Below are 17,802 nucleotides of genomic sequence, written 5' to 3' on the forward strand. Positions count from 1 at the left end.
CATGATCATGACGGAAACCTTTTCACATGAGTCACCTGAGTAGAAATGGCAGCTCTACCAATCCTTTGCCCTTTATATATTGTGTACGTGATACTGCCGCCATAAGTGCATAATACTGTCCCATGACGTTTGGTCACCGCAGAATAAATTTGATTGTAATTGTTTCCAGACATTCAGTATTATACGTAATGCAAATGTCAACAAACTTTATTGGTGTCAGGAAGAATATCCGACAACCCAGTAACTCTGACAATGAAGCATCCGAAATAACATGCTGAACTCGTGCAGACACGGGATATGAACTGGAAGGAGAAGATAACTGAGAGTGGAGAAGCGCTCTGCACTTTGCTATGTAGAAGACGTGCAATTTTTACGACAAAATCCCGTTAGTAACATCCAGTCAGAAGAATTTTACTCATGTTGTAAATATAACTACCCCGCTCGGTAGCTGAATGGTAAAGTTCACGGGTTACTCATGGTCGACCGGGGTTAAGTTATTGGTGACAGCATCGGGTTAAACTCAAACGTCCGTAACTGATTGAAAATATTTGCACCAGGCTGTGAACCATTCAAGGCTTGTTATTTATTTGTCTGTAAACGTTATAATAATTTTTATTGTTACTACACATACAGGCTGGATCCCCATGAATAGGAAAAACTGACGCTTACGAAAGTATGCGCTAAAACAACCAAAAACGTTCCGGTAAGCAAGAGTCCGCAAGCGAGTTGTTTGTGAGATAACTGCGAATGTGTGGTATCGACCAGAAACTGACTTCAGTATAGAATATTGTTCTGGTTAGTGCAAATGACTCTAAAAATTAAACTTTTCGCCTCTGTTAGGATCAAAACCAGCTCAGATTTCATCAAATGTCTGCCTTGCGCAGTATCGGGTAATGTGATAGTTGCATATTTGTGCTAAGGTGCATTTTGCTGCTGATATGAGATGACATATAGTGCGCCAAGAAGATGGGTAAGTGGAGCACAGCCTGTAACTTGGCGTCCATCGCTACCTGCCACCAATAGTCTGGATTTTAATGTCTGGTGTCAGCTCAGATGTGAAGTGTATAACAATCCCGATGACGCAGCTGAATAACTGGAGCAGCGAGTTGCACACGCTTTTCAAGATTTACGATATGGTCTTAGACTCTAAAGATCAAACAAAAACAGTCTCGATCGCGTTTTCAGATATTTATTCGTTAGCAGCCGATTTCGGCCATTTCCTCAGACCATCTCCAGGCGTCTCCCAGCTGCAATAGAGTAATAATACCTATTCAGTATAGAGGGATGAAAATATGGCTGAACAACGTTTAAAATATAATCTACAATGACTACAAAGCTGCTAGTGGCGGCAGACGAAGCGAGATCCATACAAGCAAGTATGTCACCGCTGGATGTCACAAATGCCCACAGGGGGCAGTCTGCACACAATAGCAACTACAGCACGCCTGTCATTTGGTTTCTTTTACGTAAATTAATTATGAGAAGTTTAGACACATAAAATTTTATGTACCGTATGTAATTCTTGTATGTCTTTCTGTATCTATTTTTCTTACAAATTCGACTAAACCTACCAATGTTGCATATTTCACGCATGATTGGTTTTCAATGATGTAATTCTGTAGGCGATGGGCGGAGCTTACAGTATAGAATCTAGACTATAGTCCGCAGCTCGTGGTCTAGTAGCTAGCGTTGATGAGGTTTGGTTTGTGGGGCGCTCAACTGCGTGGTCATCAGCGCCCGTGCCAATTTTTTTTACATAGTTCAATTTTTTCACAGTCCAATCTAGCCACTGTCATGAATGATGATGCTGATGATGAAATGATGAGAACAAAAAAATCCAGTCCCCGGACAGTAAAAATCTCCAACCCGGCCGGGAATCGAACGCGGGACCCCGTGATCCAGAGGCAGCAACGCTAGCCACTAGACCATTTTTTTTTCTTTTCTTTTTCTTTTTTTTTTCTTTTCATCCTATAACCAAAAAAAAAAAATCTGGGCCACTTCAGGCGTTGGCTCCTGACTAAACCTACCCCAGAGAGCTGCCTATATACCAGGGGAATATGGGAAATCAAGGTTAGGGCTATCCTTACAAACAAAACAAAATCTTCCTTTTTCTGAATTTTATTTTAATTTTTTTTTGTTTTATATTTATTTATTTATTTTATTTTATTGTGTAATTGATCAGAGGCCTTCTGCGCCCTGCTGGTAATATGTTGAGTCACGTCTTCTCGAAATTGATGTGTTCCGTTCAATTGTTCAGAAATGTTCATTGGTTCAAACAGGAAACCTTCTTCTCTCTTGGCTTAACACATTCCAGCTGCGAGGCGGCTCGTGGAAAGCACTCCCAAGGAAGTTCGAGAAAAATTGTCTGTATTTTGTCGCTCTTGGATGATATGGTACATCGACGGATGTTCATGAGGCATGCGATCAGCAGTACGAGATCGTACTATCGCTCCTTCCAAATGCCGTCGCATGAGATTGGAGATTTGGGCCTTAGCTTGGTTCATCCTTGTATGGCGCTCAGGGGAGGCTGGCATCGTGGAGCATTCTCGTAGGATCCTGTAGTAAAAGTCCATAGTGCTCTTCCTCCAGGCGACAACATCTTTGCCATACCGGATTAAAGTTTTTCGAAGAGCAGGTTTTGCACACTGGATCCACCAGGATATGGTAGACGGATACGTGGGTCGGCGTCTATTACATTTGATCCAAGTGTCTTCTATTAGAAGTCGACAGTCAGGTGAATTAAGAAGTGCCGTGTTCAGTTTCCATAAACCACGTCCGTGCCATACTGCCTGTCTTGTGAGAACAACATCACAGAAGTAAGCCTCATGGTCTGAGAAAGCAACAGGCTAGATTTCAGCCTGTCGAGTGTGTTGAATTAGGGATCGCGAGATGTAGATGCGATCCAGTCGGCTAGAGGAGTGCGCAGTGTAGTACGTAAAGCCCAAAAGATCACCGTGAACATGTCTCCACGTGTCGACAAATTGTAGCCGCGTGACGACTGTTTCCAGAGCTGCGCATGGTGAGTGACGCGGCAATTGATCCTGAGGTCGCTGGGTGCAGTTGAAGTCTCCACCCATGACCCAGTCATCGTGTGGTCCCATAAAAAGGGGTGTAACTTCATTCGCGAAGAAGGCATTGCGTTCACGACGGTAGCTTGAGCCCGACGGCGCATAAATGTTGACGATGCGTACACCAAAGAGAGTAAGGGCCATACCTCTGCCGCTGGGGAGGTATAGGACATCTTCGGCAGGAAGACCTTCGCGTAAGATGATGGCAACACCACTACCGGTGTCCGAAGCGGGAGAAAGGTGTACCGTGAAGCCATGTGGTGGTGAAAAATCGGCGACATGCACTTCCTGAAAAAGCGCAATATCTATGTCCGCATCATAAATCATATCGCGGAGCAGCGCTAGTTTGTGGGGCGCACGAATGGTCGCGAGGTTAATCGTTGCGACACGATAATGCTGGTGTTGGAGTCCCACAGGCACAGGCGGGGCTTCTTCTTCAGGAGCGAGAGGTCGTCGATCTTGCCGGTCCGCTGAAGAGGCTGCTATTGTGGAGAGTTTGCGGGCGCGGGCGCAACCGATGGGGGTGCCCCATCATCAGCAGCATCCACCCCAGTCCCTTCGATCTCCACGTCGTCTGCCCAGGAGACTGATACTGCGGTAGGGCATCGGCTGTGCACGTCATCCACGTGGAGAGGAGACGTAGTTTCCGTCTCATCGGATAGGCTCTCTTCAACGTCGACCTGTGGGGGCGACGGCGTCAGTAAGGAGGGGTGTTCGTTGCCAGTGGTCGCCTGTGGCGGGTCTTTCGCATCAGACTTTCGGTCATCAAAGAGCGGTTTGTCGTCCATCTTCGGGTCTGCATCGCCGGTATCCATCCGTAGAATGGATTCATCAGGGGGTGTACGGCTACGTTTCTTTCTCTTTCGTGTCGACCCTTGTTTTCGAACAAGTCGTTCAGAGTCCGATTGCGGGTGGCTTTCGTCTGACTCCGGACCAGTCTGAAGGAAAGCAGAAGTAGGTACCACTCCCGGATCAACGTCCATCTCAGTAGCATTTTCAGTCACAGTGCTGCGATGATGCGGCAGGTTAGGATCTGGCGTCTGGGGCACCTCAGAACGAATCTCAGGAGCGGTTGCATCTACCTGATCAGACGACGTCAACGGAGCAGGAAGACTCTGTGTAGACGTGCTACCTTCCTGGGCAACCTTGGCGTATGTGACAGGGATTTGAGTCATCACCGCTGGGGACGCTTCCTCGCCGACCGGCGTCTGGATCAGGCGGCGTCGCATGCAGGCGGATCTGACGTGGCCTTCTTGTCCACAACCCGCACATGTTCGGGGTTGGCCGTCGTACATGACAATGGCTCGCACCCCGCCAATGGTCAGGTATGATGGAATATGTCTTTTCAGTTCAATTTTGACCTGACGCACACCATTAAGGACATGATAGGTCGTGAAGGTTTGCCATTTTTCCTCTACGTAACCGATGACGTTACCGTATGGTTGTAACGCAGAGACAACTTCGTCCTTAGGCACTTCAAAAGGTAGTTCAAACACCCTAATCGTGCGTTGACCGTACTCTGCGAGTTCAAGTGTTACAGCTCCGACGTGACCATCAGAGTATTTGAACTTAAGTCCATTGGCATGGCGGCGAATAACATCTTCACACACCTCGGTGTCTGTCATTTTAATATGAACGACACTACTCGTGATCGAAAAATGGATTCCGATAACGTGGTTAGGATCTAAACGAACTTCTTCACGTATGAACGTTTCAACTTCATGTGCACGAGGTCGCGCATGTTCAGCTGGGAAGGAAACTTTAAGGGTCGCACGGCGGTAAGCGCTCGACATGTTCACGGTGGACGGACGCAAGCCTGAAAGCTACGACGCGGAAGTAAACAACGCCTGCAGCGGAGCACTGGCTGGCGCGCGGGGCCGTCCGCACGCTGCCACGGCTGAGAGCCGACTCATGACCATGAGCTGCGGACAGTGCTAGCGTTGTTTCCTCTGGATCACGGGGTCTCGCGTTCGATTCCCGGGCGGATTGGAGATTTTTACTGCCCGGGGACTGGATTTTTTTGTTCTCATCATTTCATCATCAGCATCATCATTCATGACAGTGGCTAGATTGGACTGTGTAATAACTGCACTGTGTAAAAATTGGGATTTTGTATAGGCGCTGATGACAGCGCAGTTGAGCGCTCCACACACCAAACATCATCATCGATTATAACTTCCATATCCAGCAATGACATCCTTACTTCTACGGATCTCGCTCCGTGTGCCGCCACCAGCAGGCATAATGGGTATAAAATCGTACTTTTTAATTATTGTAGCTTATATTTTAGTCGTTGCTTAGCCATATTTTCATCTCTCTGTACTGAATATGTATTATTACTGTATTTCAGCGGAGAAAAGCTTGATGATGGTCTGAGGAAGGGTCGAAACCGGTTTCTAACGAATAAAATCTGAAAACGAGACTGTTTTTATTTTATCTTCAGCATTTTATACGGATCGCTGTTTTGTTCCCATTAAAGAATGCTTTCTAAAATTTTGAATTCTTAACTCACTGAGGAGACGGGTGCAGTGTTGCTCAAAATGGTTCAAATGGCTCTGAGCATTATGGGACTTAACATCTGAGGTCATCAGTCCCCTAGACTTAGAACTAGTTAAACGTAACTAACCTAAGGACACACATCCATGCCCGAGGCAGGATTCGAACCTGAGACCGTAGTAGCAACACGGTTCCGGACTGATGCGCCTAGTACCGCTCGGCCACAACGACCAGCGCAAAGTTGCCTATAAATGTCACAACGACTCTTGGGAGACATTATTCAACAGGTACAAACGCATCGTAAGATTAAATTGTAACACATAACGTGCTGAAGTAGTACAGCATTTCTTGCTAAGGTTGGCCTTGCGCGAAATTTGAGTTCAGTGGGATGGAGACGTAATAGAAAAGCTTACATTTCAAGTACGTTGTTGTTCTCGTTGTGGTCTTCAGTCCAAAGACTGGTTTGATGCAGCTCTGTATGCTACTCTCTTCTGTGCAAGCCTCTTCATCTCGGAGTAGCTACTGAAACCTACAGCCCTCTGAACCTGCTTACTGTACTCATCTCTTGGTCTCTCTCTACGATCTTTACCCACAACATTTCCTTCCAGTATTAAATTGGTGATACCTTGATGCCTCAGAATGTGTCCTACCAACCGATCCCTTCTTTTAGTCAGATTGTACCACGAATTTCTCTTCCCCCCAATTCTATTCCGTACCTCCTCATCAGTTATGTGATATACCCATCTAATCTTCAGCATTCTTCTGCAGCACCACATTTCTTCTTGTCTAAACTGTTTATTGTCCATGTTTCACTTCTATACATGGCAACATCCCATACAAATACTTTCGGAAAGCACTTCCTTACACTTAAATCTATACTCGATGTTAAAAAAATTCTCTTCTTTAGAAACGTTTTTCTTGCCATTACCAGTCTACATTTTACATATTCCCTACTTCGATCATCAGTTATTTTTCTTCCCAAATAGCAAAACTCATGTACTACTTTAAGTGTCTCATTTCCTAATCTAATCCCCTCAGCTTTATCTGATTTAATTCGACTACTTTTCATTATCGTCGTTTTGCTTTTGTTGGTGTTCCTCTTATATCCTCCTTTCAAGATAGTGTCCATTCCGTTAAACTGCTCTTCCAAGTCATTTGCCGTTTCTGACAGAATTACAATGTCATCGGCAAACTTCAAAGTTTTCTTTTCTTGTACCTGGACTGTAATTTCTACTCCAAATTTTTCTTTTGTTTCCTTTACTACTTGCTCAATATACATACTGAATAAAATCGGGGAAAGGCTATAACCCTGTCTCACTCCCTTGTCAACCACTACTTCCCTTTCGTGCCCTCGACTCTTATAACTGTCACCTGGATTCTGTAAAAATTGTAAATAGCCTTTCGATCCCTTTATTTTACCCCTGGCACCTTTAGAGTCTGAAAGAGAATAAGGTACCTGTAGTTGAAGTTCCAGTTTCAAAACTCTGCAGTAAGAGAACCACTACTATTTACGCAAGGCGAAGTGTCATGGTCAAAAAGTGAAAATTTTGCCAATACACGGCATCTTAATATAAATGGGGCCGGCTACAAATGACGAATGGATCGCAATACGGCGGCTGCGCTGTCAGCTGCACATTACACAATTAATTCTGTTCAACGTACATGACTGGACTAGCTTGGCAATCAAGAGTTGGGGTACTGTTAGATAATAAGACCACCTATCACGGCAAGGCAGTACCACAGCGGATGGGAAAAATAGGTTTTTAACTGTCCTGTGCCCAAAAACCGCATAAAAAGCAAAATGACATAGATTTCTCAGTGTTGTGAGACTGGTGCAAAATATAATTTTCTGCCACAAACAGAAGTCGAGATATAGCATTTTTCACAACAGGTCGGAGTTTTCATGGGTCACTTTCAGAATGCGTTACGCAATGTGTGCCTTCAGTTCAGCTACGTTCGTAACTGGAGCACTGATCACTACACCTTTCAGATAATTCCACAGCCAGAAGTTACACTGATTAATATTAGGTGATCTGGACGGCCAGACTGTAGGGAAATGACGGCTGATAATTCTAGAATTTCCGAAATGCCTCTGCAGCAGACGATTAACTGGCAATGTGAGGAGGAGCACCATCTTGCATAAAAGCGATCCTACTTACATGTAATTCCAGACGTTTCATCACCTTTGCTTTCGAAAGACACTCAAGCGACAAGTAAACTGTCAATGAAATACTTACATGTAGCAGTATGATATCTGTTGAGATAAATATTGTACGACATAACTAACAGCCCTTTATTAAATGTTTTATTCTCCTGCCCTCGAAAAGGACATACCATTTCTGAAATATTTCTTTTGTATGATAAAAAACGGGTTGCTTTTAAAACCGTACGGGATTTCTGAATTCGAAGGCTATTTCATTTCCGTGACTGAACCCTACCCTACGCTATACTGGGAGAACACACATATATCAAAGAGACGACTCACATGTACTTCAGTACTTATCAAACTAGCAAGTGCTATGTATTTCCGCTACGGTCGCAGGTTCGAATCCTGCCTCGGGCATGGATGTGTGTTATGTCCTTAGGTTAGTCAGGTTTAAGTAGTTCTAAGTTCTAGGGACTGGCGACTTCAGATGTTAAGTCTCATAGTGCTCAGAGCCATTTGAACCATCAGCTACGTATTTCATTCAGTTGGAAACGTCACATTCTACAGGAAGTTTCAGAGGGTAAGGGTTTTTTATAACGCTGTCTAGTGTACACAGATGTGTAGGAATCCCATGAATCGTTTTGCACACATTTCATAGAAGCTTCCTCTAGATCAAACAATTGCTCCCACAAGCAGTATGGTCCCAGGTCTGCTTTATGCGTAACTACCTTAGATCCGGTAGTGGGGCGCTAATTAACGCAGTGGCTACAAGAAAGGCGCGAGAGTGATTTAGGGGAGTGTGCCTGTCCTGATGGCTGCATCCCTATTTCCACAGAGGAACAGATATCAGGCAGTAATTTCCGGCAGAGCGTTCGGTAAAGGAGCCCTTTTGATTTGTCAAAAGCAGCCATCGTTACCTTTCCCTTTGCTATTGGAGAACTAAGTTTTTCCAGCAGAGCGCTTATTAAATTTTTCGCATCAGAGACGCTTTTGCAACGTCATCATAAAGTAGAGCTACCGCACACTGCTCGTTATATCAGCAAGGCCCACAGAATGGAACTGCTCAGAACGTTGTTCCTTCTCAATAATGGGTCATGTTTATGTCTGCGAAAGTGAATGAACTGCAAATACCAGGCCCTTCAGTACAAGAGATATTATCTGAAAGGGAACATTCCACTGCGGTATGAATACTGTACTGCGGAAGAACATGGTTCGACGGTGGGGAGAGAGGGAGAAGTGCTGGGGAATACATTAACGTGAATTTTTAAAACTATTTTCTTTCCAAAAAGTTGAGATAAATACGATTACTTACGTGGAAGCAAACTGAGCCCTTCATTGCAGATTAAATAAGCTCTTAGAATACTCTGTCTCTTTTCTTTTCGATTACTATAAAGTCTGAGTGTCCAGTTCCTGAGGCCGCAGAAATCGCTATCTAATTTTTGCTACACATTCACAATATGTTCTGGGTACGGTAATGTGTTTGGCCCAACAAAACAACTGTGACAATGACTACAGCACCAAAGTCTGACGGCATGCCGACCATATTCGTGGCTTCTCTGGACGCTTCATCAGAGACAGGACAACTGGCTACAGTGGAAAAGAATGAAAGTTTGGTAACAATAGTTTACGTTAGCCAAGCAACACATTTCATCAGTACTACCCCCCAGGTGGGCGGCACGTCATTAATAACTGAGATACAACTGTACAGGCATTCGAAAACATCTTTAAACAATTATTAGTACGAAAATTTAACCCGATACACAAGTTAATAAGAAAGAAACAGAAACATTCTCAAATAATTCCGATAATTCAGTTTGTCTTATATACTGGGCACTACACAATGAAGTTTGAATAGTTTGGCTCGAGCCTCCACGTGCTATGCCACGAAAATATATATTTTTGTTACACTCAGATTAATGGAGTGGCCCAGAGATGTGGCTGGTTTCAATGTTTTCCGTCATGGGGTGCCAGCTCACACCTGTCGTAAACTCAATTTTTAAGCTGAAATAAAATATAAAACAAACACTGCAGGCAGTTATTGTTGTGAAATTTAAAGTATTGAGTCACTCACGTCGATTTATAATTTGAACATATTGAGAGGCACCCACTTGCCTTTCTCATACTGTGGCATCAAGCAGTCAGGCCTGCAAGATGAGTGGTTTGCCAAGCGAGTGGAATCTTCCTTAATTTATCGAGCAACATGAATTCTCGTATCTTACTATTTAGTTACAAATTATCCTCCTGTATGAATAATACGCAACGGAAACACGCATCTGACTATCAGTGATTTATAGAACTCTGACTGTACACTACGCACTGGCAATACCACATTTACCTTTTGTCTTTGATTTAACGGCTTTTATATAAATTCGGGACATTACGATAACATACAATTTAATGAAAAAGGCCACCAATCTCTTTCTTTTCACTATTTGATTTATTCCTAAACACAAATTCTACAACCTACAACAAAATCACATGAGAAATTCCGCCCAGTGGGCATGGCTTTACGTTAGTGAATCTCTATACTATGGTCTCGTAATCTATTTACCGCAACAGTGCACTCCCTGGATCGGATGGTGGATCTTTTATTATACCTCACACTTCGCCTCTCACAATAATCCTCACGAAACTTTCCTCCAGATCGAGCGATACAGAAGGAACAGGCATACCCACAAATCTTTCGAAACTACCTTGCTACTCCCATGCAAAACACACATACCCAAATTACAAGACATACACAACACAACAATATGAAATATTACACAAAGAACGGTTACAACTTCATCACTTTCCGCTTTCCCACTTCAATCAATATTTATCCCAGTTTCACACGACACTGCCCCACTTTGTAATTCTACTTTCCTACTGTGAACTCTGGAGATAAACGCACGTCTTCCTGTGCAATGCAAGCCAAGTGGCGTTGCTGGAAAAACGGCCGACTCACCTTGATTCTCTCTCAGAGTTTAAATTCAGCGTCACACGGAATGATATTTCTTAAATACTTCAACTTATGATACACACGCTATTTCTTAAATATTTCAGCTTATTGTACACACGCTATTAATTCTATTTCAGCTTATTGTACACACGCTATTAATTCTATTTCAGCTTATTGTACACACGCTATTAATTCTTAAATATTTCAGCTTAAGCTCACGGAAGTATCTCAACTTATAACTACACGTGGGCTCTTTGTGACCGTTGGTTTACTACAATCCCCTTAAAATTACCTGCCTCACTTTGTAATTTTCCCCACAAAAGGTCCTGTGAAAGAGAAAGTATTAATTCTAACTACTCTTAAATATTCCATATCCATACCATGCCTCCACTCTTTCATTACGGAGCACAACAAAAAAACAGGTCTTTACAGCAGAAGGTTCAGCGGCAGAGTACCTGAAACATGGCCGTATTCCGATTCTCTCGCACCTCTCTCGAAGTGGGAGAAGCACCCTGCTACCTTATTGGTCAGCCACATTTCAGACGCTCAAAGCTCTGGTAACTTCCATCTCTTTGGTCTCACCAAAGGTAGCCAAAGGATCGACTCAAAGATGATCATATATTCCGATTCACTATCTGTGGTTAGCAGACGACCATACATTCATTCCTTTCACAGATCTCACCAAACTGGATGTAGGGATTTATTTTGAGGGAGTGCACATGTGATCAATTAAATGAATAAATTGTCATTCTTTCCCACACTGGTATCCGGCTTCGCTGTATTAATTGAAATTGAGTTACTTTTACACAAAAAATGTGTTGTTCTGACAAGAATTTCGTACCTATTTTCAATGTTGGGCGGTACTGTACCCTTTCACCACCGGCTACCCATGCAGAAAAAAATGGCACGGTACTATCCTTGCAATGCGAGGGTAGTTCCGAACATTTTTTTTTATTTTTTTTTTTTTAAGAAAATTGTATTAAAACAAACGTAGCAATTCATCAAAATAACCAGGAGGAGACCTTAGCCCCTGGTGACCTCAAATTGACGACCAAATGTTGTTACTTTACGCAATTGGCAGTTGTTGCATTATTGTACTCTCCACAATCCGGAGTAACGTACACATACAAATTTACAACAATCTACATGACAAATAAAACATCACATCATAGAAATGAAAAAATAATCTTGAGATAAAATTTTGCTTTAGTTACTGGGATCTTCGTTATTTTTATGAGTAATCCAAATTTCAATAATTCTAAAACAAATAAAAAATACTTTCTCTGTTGTCACACATATAGACGACAAGAACTTGCATTTCGACTAGCCTTCGTTACACTTTAATGTGAAATGTCACCACTGTGATAATAAAAATAAGTGGCTTCAGTCAAAACACCAACAAGATTATTACTATGGACGACATCAAAATACATCAGTTAATTCCGATATTTGTTGTGCAATGCAAACTCTTGTCCCCTGTGACAATCTTACTGATCAATGCTACATGAACCGCTACGTTAGTATTACGCCACTGGCTTATAATTATAGCATCATTGTACCAAATATTCTAATAAACATGCTACGTGAACTTGACAGCCCAGAACAGACAAAAAACAAACACTAACTATTCTAAACACAAATGTTGATGAAATAGAATTACACTTGCTGTCCCTTCAGGAATGAAACACATAAAAAAAACATTTACACAATTACAAATACATTATTCCCTATCTTGCGAGTCACACGGAAACCTTTCATTCTGTGATTTTCTTGGGGTCAAAAAGTTGCTGATAGTTTTCCTAGAAACACTGTCTCGGTGTCAAAGCTCTCCCATGGTTACCCGGACGAAAGTCTTTAAGTCACTCAAATCGGCATTTTGAACACGCACCGAACAGTAAACTGTATCTCACATTAAACACAAATGTCATAGTCACTGTCAGAGTACCATCCACACGAATCTCTTCGTCCAAAAAAATGGCCCTACAACTACTATTACCCACGGTTCTGTCCTTTCAGTTCATGGTGTAATTAAAAGTCGTAAGTTTCAACAAACAGCACTTATTCCCGCACCAGTTCAAGAAATGTCTCCTACTACAGACGCAAATGTCAATGTCCCACTCTAGTTTCTTGCCTTCATACAATAATTGTTCACCAAACGACAACTGTCCTCTTTAAGTATACCAAGTGTCCCACATGCAATTCACAAAGCACACTTAACAGGTCACTGCCAAAAGTTTATGGATCCCACCATTCAGTGGTCAAGACAAAACAAAACGATCGTCCTGTCTGCTAAAGACAAAATCTTTTCCACCACTCACAACGTGGAAACACCAGTCCTTCACTTTCCACATTATGGAAAGTCGCAGTCATCTTGTTTCACGGCTCCACAGTCCAGTACTAGTTATTAGCTGCTGGTAAAAAAAATGCTCGCCGGGCTCTGCCGCGCCTCGTCCATTTTGCAGTAGCGCCGCTGCGCGCGCCGTTGAGCAGAAGAAACCACCCGCTGTTGCCTCCGCGGGATACCTCCCCCAGTCATAAGGGTGGCGGAACTTATGAATGGCCAGTGGTACGTGCGTGTCGCCCCAGGCCGTTGACCTGCTGTAGCGGGCGCGTGGAGTGTACCCCGTCCGACAGTGGAGTGGGGAGTGCCGCGGCTCTGTCGCCCGTCGCCATGGCATCGTCAGCTAGGCCCGCTAGCGGTATGGGCGTTACGACACCCAATCAGTTAGCCTTCCGTGCATCTCGCAACATTACAGACAAAAGGAAATTCTTACATTAAAATTATACACCCTAGTTTTCTACACATACAACATCAACATTTATCTCTTTTCTATAGACAGCCCATACTCGTGCTATTCATTGTACCTGTCGTCCCTCATACAAAACATGAAAGTGTAAAAAAAAAAACAAAAGGAATAATAAACAATCTATACAGCTCATAATTACAATATCAAATAGTAGGCTACTCTAACATCCTATCACAGTGAAAGTATTAGAAACTTTATCCTAAAACTACAATATACAATGTACTTTTGTGTTTGTGACAGACTGAAATTAGTATCTCTTTATACATTTTACATTTTATTATATATAACAACATTTCTAGGACATGTATGAACCATCCACATGATGTCAAATCCTGACCTGCCATCGAGGTTCATCCAAATCAAACAATACACAATAATGTTTTAGTTACAGATCGGTAGGATCCCCTTTACAGGAGTGGGCGCATTGATCACACTACTCTACGACTCTCACTCACCAGACATCACATTTTCCTTCTCATTCAATCCATTAATACACTAACAGAATAGGTCTAGAAGTCAGTTAACCTTAACACCACCACACTCACGACAACATACCATACCTTTGCTCCCTTATACTTATAACACCACCACACTCACGACAACATACCATACCTTTGCTCCCTTATACTCAACCACATAACACATGAAGCTGTTCCGGAGATAGCTTTCCAGTCTCCGAATTCGTCCTTTCACTCTGGCACCTCTCTCCATCGGCTTACCTCCGCATTCACTTCATGCTAAATATCAACTTAGAATTGCGACATTTCATCTAAGAAACAAAAATACACAAATTATTCAACCTGCAAAATAACTGTACACATTCTTGGTACCGTTTTGATTAGTTATCCTGGTACCAGGCTTCAACAACAACAACAATAAATATTATTTTTGCCAAATCGCAAATGTTATGCTAAGAATTAGATCTTACACTTATATTACATCTTACGTCAGTGTTCCACAACGTTCACCATCTGGATCTCATACTCCCTTTATGTCCTTTCACTTTGTGCAGTTGTCCTCATCTCTTCATTCGTATTTCGGCTCTCCGTCCGTCCATTACTCCATCATTTCCTGGTCTTCCTTCGCCATTCGCATCAATCTCTATTGCAGCATACACAGGTCTCTCTGTAACATACATCTAAGACATCTCCACATTATTCAATTCTACTCACCTTTATTTACCACTGTTTCATCACGTCGAATCTCTATTTATTAATCACACTGCTTCACGTCGCTTCTTCCCTTACCTATCACCTTTATCCACTACTATTTATCACGTCGCTTCTCTATCTACCATCTTTATTCCCTCATAAATCATCACGTCGTTTCTGCTTGATCCTTATTCATACGACAAAAAATACGTACATACACCACTCTGTCGACTCTTGTTCATGACTCATTTGACCGGTCTATTCCGTCATACTTCCTGACATCCCGCCTGAAAATTCTTATGTTCGATTTGACCCTGCACAACGTTACACACCACAAATAAATACACTGACTATCTACCATAAATTGCCTACTTTAGATCTATCCTTAACTTTTCCATAATTTGATGTTAGAAATGTGATGAAGCCCACGAGACTGTTTTCCCTTGATCGTCTCAATCAGTACAGCATTTTCATGGACAATCCGCCTCACTCTGAATGGTCCACTATACACAGTAAAGAATTTGCTAGTTAGGAATCTAAGTTTACATGAAAATTAAATGTGTGCAGAGAATATACAAGCTGGGAGAGATGGGCAGCCCAAGTGTTAGTAACTTTGGTGCTAGTGGCCTCTTTTCCTAACACCAGACTCCGAACATCCATACGCAGCACCTCATAACTGTCGCTACGACTATGACATACTATAGATCAGATGGCATCTAATTTAAAAACTTCGATCACATTACTGATGTGACCTGTAACAGCAGTATAAACGTACCCTATTCCATACAGATCACAATGTTTACTTTTTACATTACGTGTTAAGTACCTGCAATAGTCAAATCGCACTAATTAAACTGGACTTATTGGCATTATTACATAACCTTTTAGCAACTGGTTTCTTTGAGGAAACAGTCCTTTTTACATTACTCTTCGAAATAAAAATTTGCAAATTTTGCTCTGAGAGACCAGCCTAACAGATTCCATTACTGGTGGTTTATTCTCTGATCAGAAGTATGGTATTTGCACTCCTACATATCAGTAGAGTATGTCCGCTACATAGACAATTTTCAGTGCCAGCTGCATGTGTTTTAAGGCAAGATGCTAAGGGCTGATATGTTGGATTTGTTTCTCCTATCCATCAATCTATTACGACAAGAAAGAAATACCAGGATTCCATGCTCTCCTGTCATTCTGATAGTTTCTGCCGTTCCTATCCTCGACTCTGTCTGACCTATGAGTCGTGTCTCCGTTCACGATATTGCTCTCATTACCCAATTCTTGTAACAAGTGCTGAAATGACGCAGAATCGTCTAAGCCTCTGCCTGCTATCACTATATCTCTGCGCAATTTCACTGGCAACTTCGCTCTACAGATCCTAATGAGCTCCCCAGGTTCGTATGGCACATCCAAATACCTGTTTCGTCTCAGCATTTCCTGATAACACGACACTGGATCTCTTATACCACCTTCGTTACAATTTGGCATCATCAATATGCTTTGCTTAACCTGGTCCTGCTTACTTTTCGACCAGAATTCATTTAAAAATTTGTCACAAAACATCTTGTAGCTACTACAGTCTTTAATAACTTCCTGCATTTTCGCTCTAGCCTCGTCCCTCAAATGGTTACACACAAACTTTATTTTTAGGAGCGGTCCCCACGATGAAGGTAATGAATCTTGAAATTGAGACAGCCACAGGCATGGATGTTGGTAATTATCAGGATCCGGAAAACAAGTGTACGTTTGTACCGACACGAAGTGTCTCCTACATTCTTCTTCCGCATTTATGTTTTCCTACCTTGGGCTATACCCAGTTGGGTTTGCCACCTGTTTTATCCGACACAACCGTTCTTCTGACTCTCTGAATTCGTCTTGCTCTTTCTGCCTATTTTCGCTTTTTGAGTTTATCTCACTCTCCCTCTGCAATCCACCTGGTGGTGTGTCACCTTCGCTACTGCACGCTAATTGCATCTGTGCTAGTTCTTCAGTATGTTTCCTACTTATTTCTAATTTTGCCACTTTAAACTGTAATGGTGATCGTATCTCCTCCTGATCGGCATAAACCTCACGCTGCGTACTGTCAGAACCTGTCTCGCCTCTTGTACTGATCTTTTCTGCATCTGCACTAATCGTATTCATTCTGACCCCTACCTCTTTGATTCGCTCATCCGGCAACACGTCCCTACGCTCAGTAGTATCACTCTCTATTGCAAATACTTGTACCTCCAAATTATTGGCTTTTTCTTTCACAGCATCACATTCTTGCTGCACCGCATCCAGATTCTTCTCCCCCTCATCTAACCGATTATTAACTGCGGACAGACGCTCATCGATAACTGTGTGTAGCTTCCTCATTGCCTCTTTATTTCCCTTATCAATTGCCTCCAATCTTTCCTTATTTGCTTCCAATCTCTCCTTAGTCTCCCTATCCATTGCTTCCAATCTCTCCTTAGCCTCCCTATCTCTCTCCTTATTATCTCTATTGATTGCTTCTAATCTTTCGTTAGTTGCTTCAAATCTTTCCTTAGTCTCCCTACTCATCGCTTGTAAAAACTGCAGTATCACATCGTTATTTCCTACTTTCGACGCGCTCACCTCGTTCGCCTGAGAAACCGTAGCTTCGCTAAGGGTAGCTGCACTTTCACCGCACACCTGGCCTAGTCTCGGCTCGCCCGCGTCGTCGGGAAAAGCCCGCGTTTGTGGACAAAGCCCGCCGCATAAAGGTTCCCCTTGCAGCGGTCCACTGAACAATACAGCCCCTTCGGAGTGTTTGTCTTTCTCGCTCATTAACCCATGGTCAACAGCTACTTCCTGCTGCACTGCTACGTCCACCCCAGAATCGCTATTCTCCATGGTGGCTACACTTTTCGACTGCGACCTAGTTACTACGGACATTACGCAAAAAAAATTATGAAACGATCTTCCAGCCTTGTGCGATATAGCAATTAATTACATAAAATAAAATAAAAGATCCTCACCAATCCAGAAAGAATTTGCAAACAGAAAAAATTTTACTTCTTAGCGCTATAACAATACATTCCATAAAAATAATCTTAACAGCAAACCCTAACAACAAAATATCCTAACAAAAACGATCCTGGCAAAGGAATCCTGGCAACAAATTAAATATCCTGGTAACAAAATTATCGTGGCAAAAAACGGAATCCTGGCAACAAATTAAATATCCTGGTAA

The sequence above is a fragment of the Schistocerca serialis genome, chromosome 4, assembly GCF_023864345.2.
Source record: "Schistocerca serialis cubense isolate TAMUIC-IGC-003099 chromosome 4, iqSchSeri2.2, whole genome shotgun sequence".
NCBI lineage: Eukaryota > Metazoa > Arthropoda > Insecta > Orthoptera > Acrididae > Schistocerca > Schistocerca serialis.